Source organism: Lolium perenne, chromosome 2 (genome assembly GCF_019359855.2).
Source record: "Lolium perenne isolate Kyuss_39 chromosome 2, Kyuss_2.0, whole genome shotgun sequence".
Classification (NCBI taxonomy): domain Eukaryota; kingdom Viridiplantae; phylum Streptophyta; class Magnoliopsida; order Poales; family Poaceae; genus Lolium; species Lolium perenne.
Window position 1 is genome coordinate 64,717,777 of NC_067245.2, and position 13,686 is coordinate 64,731,462.

The window sequence follows — 13,686 nt, forward strand, 5'->3', positions numbered from 1 at the left end:
ACATAGCCTGGCGGCAATTCATTCTAGCATTTTTATGGGGCAGTAGCAAATAGTGGTGATAATTGATGCTTAGATAGTAGTACGCTTCATATGCTTCATACTTGGAACTTTGAAGGTATACCTAAATTACACTTAGCAGAAATTTGATCACCTTGAAGGGATATTATAGAACTTAGGGTCTTCGTTTAGAGTTCAAAACAGTACAAGGCCGGCACTAGTTTCTCTTGCCAGGCTCCTATAACCTGCAGTTTTTGTGCATGTAGCTAGATGATTCATGTGCATCACATTCCTGTTAGATTTGAAATGGCATTCCAGTAGTGGTTAGTTATAGTTGTGCATCATTCCTCAAAACCTCTGTTGTGCCTATAAGATGCGGCAACCTTGACCTCGATGACATCCTACATGGGGTCCCGGCGAAGAGAGAATCTTTCCCGCTTCGCTATCTTGGGCTCCCCCTTACATTTAGGTGCCTTAAGCGGAAAGACATTCAACACCTTGAGGATAAATACGCTGGAAAGCTCCGCACTTGGAATGGGAAATATATCACTATGGCCGGCCGTGCCGCTCTTGTGAAGTCCGTCATTGCCTCCCAAGCGATCTACTACCTAACCGCGCTCTCTATACCAGCGAGCACCAACGCTTTCATTAACAAGATCGGACGTGCTTTCCTTTGGTCTGCAAAGGAACATACTACGGGTGCGAAGTGCAAAGTGAATTGGGATACGGTTTGTCGACCAAAGAAGTTAGGGGGCCTTGGCATCTTTCATATGGATAAATTTGCGACGGCTCTTCGCCTCCGTTGGCCTTGGTTAGAGTGGAAGGACCCTAATAAAATTTGGGTGGGATCCGGTAACCCTTGCACGGAGCAAGACATGGAATTGTTCTATACCGCCACTATCATCATGTTGGAAATGGAACGAAGACCCCCTTTTGGCATTGCCCCATGGATTGAGAGGAAAAGACCTATCGACATTGCGCCGTTGATCTTTGCCTCCTCCAAGCGGAAAAATTGGAAGGTGGCGCAAGTTTTACATGACAATGCATGAGTGCAAAAAGTTGACTTCGACCAAGATTTCTACCTCGAGCACCTTTCCCAATTTGTTGACCTTTGGAGCACAGTATTCTCCAAAAAGGTCTGAGTTGTGTAGTATTTTTGAGCTCCGGGTTTATGAAACTTGGCTTCAGTTTCTCACATCAAAGCTATTCGAAACTCTCCATGTCGGGATCCTGTGTTGCAACTTCAAACATCTTCCTCATGCCTCCCTTCAGCAACATTAGGTTTTGGCTTTTCAGCTGAATCTTTGAGCTTCGTTACTATAGTACCAGTTTCAAGTGTGTCACAATCAGAATCCTGATCCAGAGTTTTGGTCTCCTTAACCAGCAGGGGAGAGTTGAGCTCAAATGGCTTCATATCTACCTCACCATCTTGAGACGTTTCCATTTTGCTATGGCCAGATTTTAACTCCAAAGCGGAGCGAAAGGCGGCAGCGGATATTCCCCCCTCCCTCGCGTCGCTCTTCCCAGGGCGACCCGAGGGCTCCCCCCACCGCGCCGCCAGGGCCCTCTCCACGACGTCTCTTGCCGCCGCTGCCGCTGGCCTTGCCGCGGTGGCGGCGGGCCCGTCACTGCCAAAGGTGGTGGCGGGGGGCCTGGATCGACGACATCCGCGTCGTCTTCAAGCGTGCTGCGGCGCGGCATGCCAGTTGCCAGGGCGGCGGCCCTGGACTCCGGTGGCGCCCACAGGACGAGGTGCAGCGAGGGTTGGGCGACCTGTGGTGCGGTGGTGCTTAGGCAGTGCGGGGCGGCAGGGGCGCGTCCGAGTGGATGGTTTCGGCTGCCCAGATCTGGTGGCAGCGTTCATGCGAGCGGCGCTTGGGCGGGCGCTGCCGGCGGACAGCGATAGGGCGTGTCGGTGGGCGCACGCAGCGACCGTGCGATGTGCGTGCCGTGGCTGGGCATGGTCAGCGGGGGTCGTCTATCGGCGTGGTGGTTAAGGAGGCCAGGGCGGCAGCCTCAGGTCGGGGGCGCTGGTGCCCACGCACGGTGAGGTTGCAGATGGATGATGCGGAGCATGTTGTTCTCCGCGGTGGCCATGCTGAGCTTGGTGGCTGGCCCGATGCAATGCATGGAGGTCTTCAGAAGAAAATCCGGGTGAATAGTTGTCTTCGGCTTGTGGCCGGAGTCGGCGATGGCGGTGCTTTGGGCACCGTTACCTTCTTCAAGGCTTCGTCGAGGTGATGCTAGGGGCACGGTACACTGACACAACACAAACGAATTAAGAGTCACTGACATGTCCACAACAATTCATTCCGAGCCTAAATTTGTGCTGGAATTGTGGTCACGTGGACAACGGCCGCATCCGCATGCGTCCCCGTATTGTGCTCCCAAGCCCTCTCGGCAATGGCACATTCATACTCTCTCTCCCTCCACTCCCATGCGAATCATGTCGGCGCAACTCCCCAAACCCTAGCGAGCGATGGAGGACGCTGCTGTCTCCCCACTGATACGTCGCAAACGTATCTATAATTTTTGATGTTCCATGCTTGTTTTACACCAATTACTATATGTTTTAAGGGACTAACCTATTAATAGTTGCAAAAGTGCACAAGTTCTTGGTTTCAACTTTGTTGTGCAGGAAATAGGCAAATATGGAAGGAAATAGCTCATTATGGTGAAATATGGAATTTCCCGGAATCTGTCCCTGCTGAATACTTCTCAAAGATCGCTTCGAAACTCCATCAAAACGACGTCCAATGGAAAAGTCGTAAACTACAAAGTTGTAGAGAATTTCAAACCGAACAATTTGGACATCGTATTCGTCCATAAAGGACAACGGATGCATCCGGAAGAGCAGAATTAGTGTGGAGGTTCGTGCAGTCTCAGGACTCCGAAAGTTGGTGACGTATTTGACACAAACTCTTTCCATACCTGGATATTTCGGCCCAGCAACGAGTTGTGAGGCTCATGAAAGACAGAGGGGAGTCCTAGGCCCTTGGATCAAAGAGGCATCCATCCCATGGCCTAGATTGCATCTCCAACACTATATATTGATGGGAAACCCTATTTTTGGAGGCCCCCAAGCATTGTCACGAAAATCCTCCTCCTTAGCAGCAGCCAAGGAGGGGGAAACACTCATCTACACCAGCACCAACTCAAGGAAGAAGAAGGCTAAGGGGCAGCGCTCCCCCATGATGCCGGCGGCGGGGAAGGAGTCCCCCGCGCCACCGCCGGCGCCGCCCACGCCTCCGCCTCCCGGCGCTCCTCGCTGAGCCCTCCAACGTCTTCACCGCCATCTCCATCACCAACTCCTCATTGTATTCAGTGGTCCATCCTCTCGCAAACCTCTGTACCGCCCTATGTAAACATGGTGTTTGATGCTATAAGTTATAATCCTATGATCTATGTCATGTTGCCATAGTTTATTTGTTCTTTGATTGATTGGTTGTTTCTCTTTGGTTCATTAGAGTTGTATGTTGATATGTTACCTTCCTTGGTGCCCATTATATTTGCGCGCGCATGGATCAAGCACCATAGGGTTGGTAGTACTTGTATACTAGAAGGGGGAAGTTCTGCCGAAGTGACAGAAACCTAAGGACGTGAACCGGATAGTTGCATGTATGGGAGTAAGAGGACCATTTACTTAAGGCTATGGTTGGGGAAACCTTAATGCTTGCTAGTATTTATGGATGTTTGCTAGCACGCCAATCATATTGTACTTGTAATCCCGGAGGGAGAGCATGTATATTTAGCCTCTCCTACATAGAAAGCTGCATCGAAGACATTGAACCCAAGATCTTCACTAATTGATCTTGGACAAAGCCACCACTATTACCACCGCCTTTCCACACTCATGGTACTGTTAGTTTAGTTTGTTTTATTGCTGCAGCACTAACATTTATTCCGTGTATTTTATTGTTCTGCAAAGTCACCTCTCATACCCGTTATCGCTCTAGTTTTATTTCCTAGATATTGCAAACGCTTAGTGTGCATAGAGTTATATCAGTGGTTGATAGAACTTGAGAGAATGTTTATCCTACCTTTAGCTTCTCGTTGGGTTCGACACTCTTACTTATCAAAAAGGCTACACGCGATCCCCTATACTTGTGGGTTATCACCCACCACCACTGCCTCTACCGTCCCAACCCTAGTCAAGACGAAAAAAGAGTGATGGTCCAACAATGCGCGCTCGAGACAAAGAAACCGCTGCCCGGGCCGTTATCATGATCAAGAAAGAGGCCCTCACTGTCACCATGGGCCAAGCCGCCAGCGTTGTTGGCTACGATCGATAAATTGTGTGATGCATACGAGCATTGTGAAGGACCGGCCCGTGAGTGGCATCGATGTTGTAGACTTGGTGAACCCTTGTCTCTTCTAAATATATGAATATATCTTTCATATGTGACTATATCTAATGGATTTTCATCCATATGTAGGCTCCCAGTGTCAACATCCGGATTTTTAAATCCGAATGCCTATTATGTCATACATCGCAATCCCAGGAATATTGTTGTTGCGAGGCATAATAGTTAAGTATCACAGTCATCATTCAATACAAACCATAATGTCTTACAAATTGGAATCACATGATCCATATTACACGAATAGTTGATCTATTGATCAACGAACAAACACAAGTTCATAGCGGAAGCGTAAGATACAAGGACTCTCTAGTCCACAGGCCAACGTCTGACGTCAGAAGATTCCCTAGTTGTCGTAGACGTCTTGGTTGCCGTCATCCTGATAGTTCTGCTCCTCTTCATAGTCTGGCCATTTGAATAGCCAGGGACACAGCCGTGAGTACTTTAAAGTACTCGCAAACTAAAACTAATGTAAGTACTAATAGTTCTAGTAAGGGGGTGCTAAGCTCTAGTTTATTTGCATAAAGCCAATTTTAGTTCACAAGTATTTGAGAAAAGACTTATTCATGTGCTAACTAACTCAAGTGGGAACATTAGTGTCATTCCCACCATTCAAGTGGTAATTTCAATTCAATTCACCACTTCACCATTCATTTCAACATCATTTTCAAGAATTTGACATCGGAAACTGTATGGCCTTTCCAACCGTCCGTAACCGTGGATGCGGCTATTCGAATAGATTGACACTCTGCAGAGGTTGCACACTTGTGCCACAACATTTGATTTCATCCGTCGGGATTACCCCGAATCATCGTAACACAGTACGCAGATCATCAACCATAACCTTTCACTTACAAATCCTAGTATGAGCACATCTCCCCATGAGCTTGGCCTCCCAGTGAAGACCAACTGTCAACCTGGGAACTGCACAGGGCTTGGCCGTACAATTCACCTCAATTCACATCATTTCTCAACAATGGAGGCAGCCTCAAGCGTAACCCCTATGACGTGTGTTCAGAGGGAACCCATACTAAGATGCATAAACTTCCAGTTAAGCCCTACCCATAATCAGGTATTGTGGGGGTACTCAATATTGGAAAGGTATCGCATTCAAACCAATATCATTTTTATCAAAAATCACCATCTTCTCTTTGTCATATTCACCTTCAAAAATCATTCAATGGAATGCTTCACCATTCCAAGGTTTCAAAATTCAGTTCAAGTCACATTGTTCCCATCTAGAGTAGTCAAGTTTTAATCATTAGCACTAGCTCTAAATCATGAGGGGTGCTATCTTGCTTTGCTTGATTGAGACTAACTTTACTACTCTAGTAAACTTCCTTACTTTGACCAAAGTTAACTATAAAAGTAACTCTTGGAAAACAACAAGTAAAACTTGTAATGTAGAAACTTGGGATAGGCTTATGGTAAGAAAAGATAAGACTATGGTACCTTTCCCAAAGGGCTTTGCACTTTGCAAGAATATTAGCTTGCATTGGTGTTAGCTTGCCTTGGTGGTTGAGGTGGTCAAAGTGCTCTTCTTCTTCTGGGTAGAATCCTTCCTCTTCCTGGTATTCTCCGGTACTAGCGTCTATACACGAATACGAGGATACAATCACCAAACAACACTTAAGTAACCTTAATTAGCCTTAATGGCTCACTCCAAATGATCTAGCATCATCACTTAGCATGGCTACCCAAAATTAATCTAGGGATTTCTTACTTAGTGTTAGTGAAAAGAATTTCCTCTCATTATATATGTAAATGATAGTTTCCATATGGTCTTTGAGGAATAATTTCCTCTCATTGAATCTTCTTAAGATTTAACTTCCTCAAACAATTATACATGAAATCATGTTGACATAAGTCAACCATTCATCATCATCCTTTGAGGAATTGATTTAAATGAGGTAGAATACCTCACACCATTTAATAATGCCTATTCTGATTTAAAATCTCCAAGTATCCTATGTGAGAGTATTTGACCAGGGGTCAATACTTCATATGAAAGTATTTGGGACAAGATTTAAATGAAGTGAAGCACTTCATATAATTTGCATAATAGTTTTGGACAATATCATTTAAACAAACTAGCCATATTGTACATTAATTAAACTATGGCATGATCATGCAAAGTGACCACACCATTTTCTTGCAGAAACAATTAGTGTAAGTCAATTGTGAGCTATTGGAGTTGGAATTAACTTAATATCTATTTTGGTTGATTTTTAATAATTATTTGAATATGGAAAAGTCACTGCCTTGTTATTTATGTCACATTAATTCTACACAATATTTTGAAGTGGGACCAGTGGGGTTGGATAGATCTTTTCATAAGCTTTCCAACAATATACAATTTGTTGAATTTGGTGCAGTAGATTTGAAACCATTTGAATTTGAATTGGACACCAGTTTGCATTTTAAAAGAGTTGATTTAAACCAAATTTGAATTAACAGGCCACGCGGGAAAAGCTAAACGGGCCGGCCCAGCTACACTTCAGCGCGTAACAGGCCGCCTGACAAGGGGCTCCACATGTCAGTGGGGTTTAAAACCCGAATCGGTACGGGAGAAGGCGGGCCGTTGGATTAAAACGCGATCGTGCGGCGCACGATCGTCGTCTTCTCCGACGAGAAGGGCTTACGGGCGCGGCGAGGCAAGGGGGTCGACGGTGAGCAGGGACTCCGGCGAGCGGCGGCGTTGACGCGAGGCGAGGTTGTCGTCGACGGCGAGTGCGCTGGTACCAGTGGCGTCGCTCGGGGAGGTGTCAATCGACGGCGGCTTCTGCGTCGGGTTCCGGCGATCGACGGAGCAATTGGCGAGCTCCGGTGAGAATTGGAGAGGGGAAATGGGTCGAGGAGATCGAGGAGAAGGAGGCGAGCAGGTTTGGTGTGGAGATGAAGGCGCGGGGATGGCTCTATTTATAATGGCGCGAGGCGACCGTGGTTCTGCGGCGAGGGCGACAGTGGCACGGCAACTCCGGCGAAGGAAGTGGGTCGGCGACGTCAGCGTGAGCTAGGCGGCGTCCAGGCGGTGCTAGGGAGCTAGAGAATGAGGTGGGGGACGGTCTGGCGAGCGCGCGAGAGGGCGAGGTGCTGGCGGCAGGATCACGGGATTCCGGCGAGGTGGTCGTCGGCGACACGGCTCGCGCGAGCAAGGGAGCGTGTCCTACGGGATCCTGGCGTGGTGGCGGAGCTCAACGCGGTGCATGGGGGTCCAGGGGCTGCGCAGAGGGATGGGGCGGCGCGTGGCCAGGGCATGTCCACGGGCGACGTCCTCAGCATGCCGTGGCCGTTCCTGAGCGCGCGTGTCCTGGCGGCTGTCGGCCTCTTCCTCGACCAGGGCTGGTGTAGGCGTGTGTAGGGAGCTAGGTGGCGCCAATGGGCATGGTGGACAGGGTGAGGAGGAAGGAGAAGAGAGGAGGGTATGTCTATGGGTGACATGGCCGGCATGGCCATGCACATGCTAGGCTTGCTTGTCCCCTTAGGGTTTCTGTGGGTTGGCTAGGGTGAGAAAGGTCAAGGGAACAAATGGAGTGAATTGGGGCAGGGTAGGGTTGAGTAGATCACTATTTCAAATAGTGTTGCATTGTTCCATATTTGTAATTTGATGTAATTTACCAAATTTGGTTTGATTCAAAAGGTGGCAAGATTTGGAAATGTTGTATTTAGTTGAGTTGTATTTGACCAGAGAAGATGAGAGGTGGTGGTAGAATTGTTTAAATCAAAGATTTGCAAAAATTGATAAGTGTGAGATTGTTGAATATGATAAAATGTTCCAACTTTGGATGAGCATAGCATTTGATCTAGGATGAATTTGACATGGTGGTCTTTACAAAAAGTGTTCACCTTGATGTGCTCTTGGATGAGGTGCAAAGAATTGGCAAAGTTTAGTTGGAAAATTTTGAATTGCAAGGGCTCAAAGTAGTGATCAGACTAAAAATGGCAGGTTTGACCATTATCACATGTGATCACAATTTGAGTTTGAAATCCATTTGATTTGTGTTTCTTTGATTCCAAAAGTTGTATTAAGTGTTTAGTAACATTGTTCAACTAATGGTGAAGACCAAATTGGTCTAGGGTAAAAATTTATAAAAAATGGCATAAGCCATATGTGAGGGTTTTGTGATTTTCTCACTTTCATTCTTTTATTTTTCTTTGCTTCATTTTGACAAGAGTGAGGTTTATTTGGTGTTAGATTGAGTTAGGTGAAAGGTTCAACCCATTTTGAGGCAATGGAAGTGGCTAGGTCAAGATTTGATAATTTGGCTAAATGCCACATATGCCTCTATGCATATGTTGGATTTTATTTTGTTTCTCACTTGAATTGGTTGGTAGGTGCTTTGTTGAGTGTGTTGAGTTATTTCAATTCATCTACTCAAGGTAGACAAAGCAAGCTCATCATTTTCAAAAAGTAGCCATAGGCTTGCATATGCCTTTTTCTTAAATAAGATCTTTTCTTTTTTATTTTATTTTTCAAAGATTGATGACCAGAGGGATGAGGTTTAGGGTTTAGTAAGTTTTGCAATGGTTCACCACCATTTAGCAAAGTAAGAAGAGGTAGGGTTCAAGATTTACATATTAAGGCTATAGGCCCACATATGTCTTTTTTCTTTAATTTAGGTTTCTCAAAATGGATCCAAATGATTTTTGAGAAGGTTAGGGTTTAGGGTTTTTCTTATTTGATTTCTTTCTCTTTTAATTTTATTTTGTTTTGTGATCTTCACTTGATCACTTTAGGGTTTTAGGGTTTATCACATAAGCATAATAACACTCATCATGGCAAAAACACAAGTAATAGGTATGAGCACTAAGCATAGCACTCTATTTAAGAAAAGTTTTTGTTGGTTCTCATTTTTGGAAAAAGGAAATTCATTTTCTCTATGTTTTGAAATTTGGGGTGTTACAAACCCTTCCCCCTTAAACAAATCTCGTCCCGAGATTTTAAGAAAAGTTAGGTTCCTAAGAGAGATTGGGTGATATGATTTAACAGGAAGACATACTTGGCATGTTCTGAGGTGCCTCTTGAGCTTCTGTGGCAGTCATGTTGTAGAAGCGGCCGTTGTTGTTCTGGTTCTTTCTTGCAGCAAAGTGGCGTTGGTTCTGAGTGGGTGTGGCGGTGTTGGCGGCAATCTTGGCGAGTCTCTTGGGGCACTCATTGGAGTAATGCCCAACCACTCCACACTCATAACAAGTGATGGTGGCCTTGTCCTTGTTGGCGATGGGGATGGTGTTGCTTCCAGTCCTAGGGCCAGTGTTGTTGTTGTTGTTGTTGTTGTTGTTCTCGTTGTTGTTGTTGTTGGGGTTGTTGTTGCTGGTGTGATTGTTGTTGTTGTTGCCTCCGGGCTTCGGGGGTCCTCCGTGGTTGTTGGTGTAGTTTGGGCGGTAGTTCTGGGCAGGGGGCTTGTTGTATTTTGGAGTATATCCTCCAGATGAGTTGTTGCGGTACTTCTGGGTATTGCTGGACCCATGCTGGTTCATCATTCGGCGTTTGTGGTTCTCGTTGGCTTGATGAAGCTTCCCTTCCATCTGGATAGCGGAGTCCACCAGGGCTTCTAGGTCAGCAAAGGGAATGTTGACCAGTACAGTATGCATCTCGTCGTGGAGTCCGTTCAGAAATCTTTCCTTCCGCTTCTCATTGGTGTCGGTCTCGTCCGGGGCGTACCTTGACAGAGTAAGGAATCTGTCGCGGTATTCCACCACGGACATTCGGCCTTGCTTGAGTTCGCGGAACTCGTCTCTCATCATCTTGATCAGTCCTTGGGGCACATGGTACTTGCTAAACTTCAGCTTGAAGTCTTCCCAGGTCATCATCTGTCCCGCATTCATTGCGCGGGTGCTTGTCCACCAGGCTCGTGCAGGTCCTGACAGGTAGTGCGTGGCGAATAGTACTTTCTCTGTGGCTTCAACTCCTACCACCTCCAGGTTGTTCTCCATTGTCTGGAGCCAGTCATCGGCATCGAGGGGCTCTTCGGTCTTGTTGAAGATAGGTGGGTTGGTGTTATGAAAGTTCTTCAGTTTTGACCCAGGGTGGTCGTGGTTTCCGTGGCCGTTGTTGTTCTGAGCGAGTTGTTGCAGTGCAGCAATGTTGGCTTGACGTTCAGCTCTCTCGGCTTCTCAGTCGGCCATCATCATCTCTAGCATCTGTAGCATGGCGTCTTGGGTGGCGTTGCGGGTTGGTGGGGCCATCTGAACATCGGAGTGGGTGATAAGGTAAGAGGGAAATTTCTACGGTTTGTTTGAATTAAAGTTCACAAAGTTCAAAACTTGAAAACTTGAGTAGTGTTGAGGGGGTCAAACCAACAACACTTTTTCATTCATACCAAACATCACACATTACAAATCTAGCACACCGTGGGTTTGAAGAACCATTCATTCGCTCTACGATACAAGGGGATCCTGATACAACTCACACATACTTAAGTGCTGGGGTGATACTACTCTTTGAGGTGGATTCTTCGTCGTCACGGGTAATGTGCTTGGCGAGAAGCGAGGGCGTTGTCCAACTCCTTGCGGGTCTTGTACAGCATGAAGTCGAGGTGTGCTACATAATGGTTCATCTCCGTGTGCGGGGGCATGGTCATCGGTCTTCCCATGGGGTCATGTCTTGGGTAGTAGATGAAGCGAGTGTTCTTGATCTTGTTCTCATTTTGTCCACACAGACGGGAAATTGCTTCTTGCATCGCTCTGACTAGTCCTTCCTTCCAAGTGTTTCCCGTTACAGAAAACCATATGGTTTCCCATATTGGGGCTCCAAGCTTTCTTCGTATATCAGCAGAAACTTCCCACCGAGGTGGTCCTCCGGAGTGATGGTTGAGGGGTGTTCCGAAGAACTCGGGATACGGGCGTCCTAGATAATCCACTAGTTGCTTCAAGTCTTTCTCGAACACCAGGTTGCCTCCGTGACCAAGCTGATAGAACTCCCATTTGTACTCCATCTGTGAGCAATGAGGATGAGTAAGTTAAGGAAGTGGTCAAGTGTGTAAAGTTTTATGTAGTTCTCAAAGTAAAAAAGGTAGAGTATGAAATTCTCATTTTGAAAAAGATCTCAAGGATAAGAGTGAGAATAAGTTTTCATAAATATTCACTTCATTTGTTTTGAAACTAAGTTTTTCAGACGTCCATTCTAACTAGGGTCTCCTAAGGTCAAACAATGGCTCTGATACCAACTTGTCAACACCCGGATTTTTAAGTCTGAATGCCTATTATGTCATACATCGCAATCCCAGGAATATTGTTGTTGCGAGGCATAATAGTTAAGTATCACAGTCATCATTCAATACAAACCATAATGTCTTACAAATTGGAATCACATGATCCATATTACACGAATAGTTGATCTATTGATCAACGAACAAACACAAGTTCATAGCGGAAGCGTAAGATACAAGGACTCTCTAGTCCACAGGCCAACGTCTGACGTCAGAAGATTCCCTAGTTGTCGTAGACGTCTTGGTTGCCGTCATCCTGATAGTTCTGCTCCTCTTCATAGTCTGGCCATTTGAATAGCCAGGGACACAGCCGTGAGTACTTTAAAGTACTTGCAAACTAAAACTAATGTAAGTACTAATAGTTCTAGTAAGGGGGTGCTAAGCTCTAGTTTATTTGCATAAAGCCAATTTTAGTTCACAAGTATTTGAGAAAAGACTTATTCATGTGCTAACTAACTCAAGTGGGAACATTAGTGTCATTCCCACCATTCAAGTGGTAATTTCAATTCAATTCACCACTTCACCATTCATTTCACCCATTTCATTTCAACATCATTTTCAAGAATTTGACATCGGAAACTGTATGGCCTTTCCAACCGTCCGTAACCATGGACGCGGCTATTCGAATAGATTGACACTCTGCAGAGGTTGCACACGTGTGCCACAACATTTGATTTCATCCGTCGGGATTACCCCAAATCATCGTAACACAGTACGCGGATCATCAACCATAACCTTTCACTTACAAATCCTAGTATGAGCACCTCTCCCCATGAGCTTGGCCTCCCAGTGAAGACCAACTGTCAACCTGGGAACTTCACAGGGCTTGGCCGTACAATTCACCTCAATTCACATAATTTCTCAACAACGGAGGCAGCCTCAAGCGTAACCCCTATGACGTGTGTTCAGAGGGATGATACGTCCAAAACGTATCTACTTTCCCGAACACTTTTGCTATTGTTTTGCCTCTAATTTGTGTATTTTGGATACAACTAACACGGATTAACGCTGTTTTCAGCAGAACTGTTCTGGTGTCTCGTTTTTGTGCAGAAATCCAACTTTCGGGAAAATCCTCGGAATTTATGCAGAAGGCCCTATTTTCCCAGAATCGACGGAGAAGGACAAGTAAGGTGGAGGCCCGAGGGCCCCACACCATAAGGCGGCGCGGCCTAGGGGGGCCCGCGCGGCCCTATGGTGTGGCCCCCTCGGCCGGCCTCCGACGCCCTCCTTCGGACTATAAATTGCCTTCGACCTAAAAACGCACGGGGAGAAGTCGAAATCGCCAGAAAGCCTCCAGAACGTCGCCACATCGCGAAACTCCGTCGCGGGAGCCAGAAGTCTCCGTTCTGGCACTCCGCCGGGACGGGGAATTGGAGGAGATCATCGCCATCATCACCGCCAACGCCTCTCCATCAACCAGCCATGTTTCCCCCATCCATGTGTGAGTAATTCCCCCGCTGTAGGCCGAAGGGGATGGTAGGGATTGGATGAGATTGGTCATGTAATAGCATAAGATTGTTAGGGCATAGTGCCTAGTGTCCGTAATTGGTACTTTGATGATATTGTTGCAACTTGTTATGCTTAATGCTTGTCACTAGGGCCTGAGTGCCATGATCTCAGATCTGAACATGTTATTGTTTCATCATGATATTCATTGTTTATTGATCTTACCTGCAAGTTGTATACACATGTCGCTGTCCGGAACCGATGGCCCCGAAGTGACAGAAATCGGGACAACCGGAGGGAATGGTAGTGACGTGAGGATCACATGTGTTCACGGAGTGTTAATGCTTTGCTCCGGTACTCTATTAAAGGGAGTACCTTAATATCCAGTAGTTTCCCTTGAGGCCCGGCTGCCTCCGGCTGATAGGACAAAAGATGTTGTGCAAGTTTCTCATTGCGAGCACGTACGACTATAATTGGAACACATGCCTATTGATTGCTTTGTACTTGGACACCGTTTTATTATTATCTGCAAATGCCCTGCTATGATTATTACATGAGTTTCTCTCATCCATGCAACGCCCGTCATCCGTCCCCGTGCCTACAGTATTTTAATCCTGTTGTTTACTAAAATCACTACTGCTGTCTTTGTTACTCTGCTGCTGTTATTTCACTAC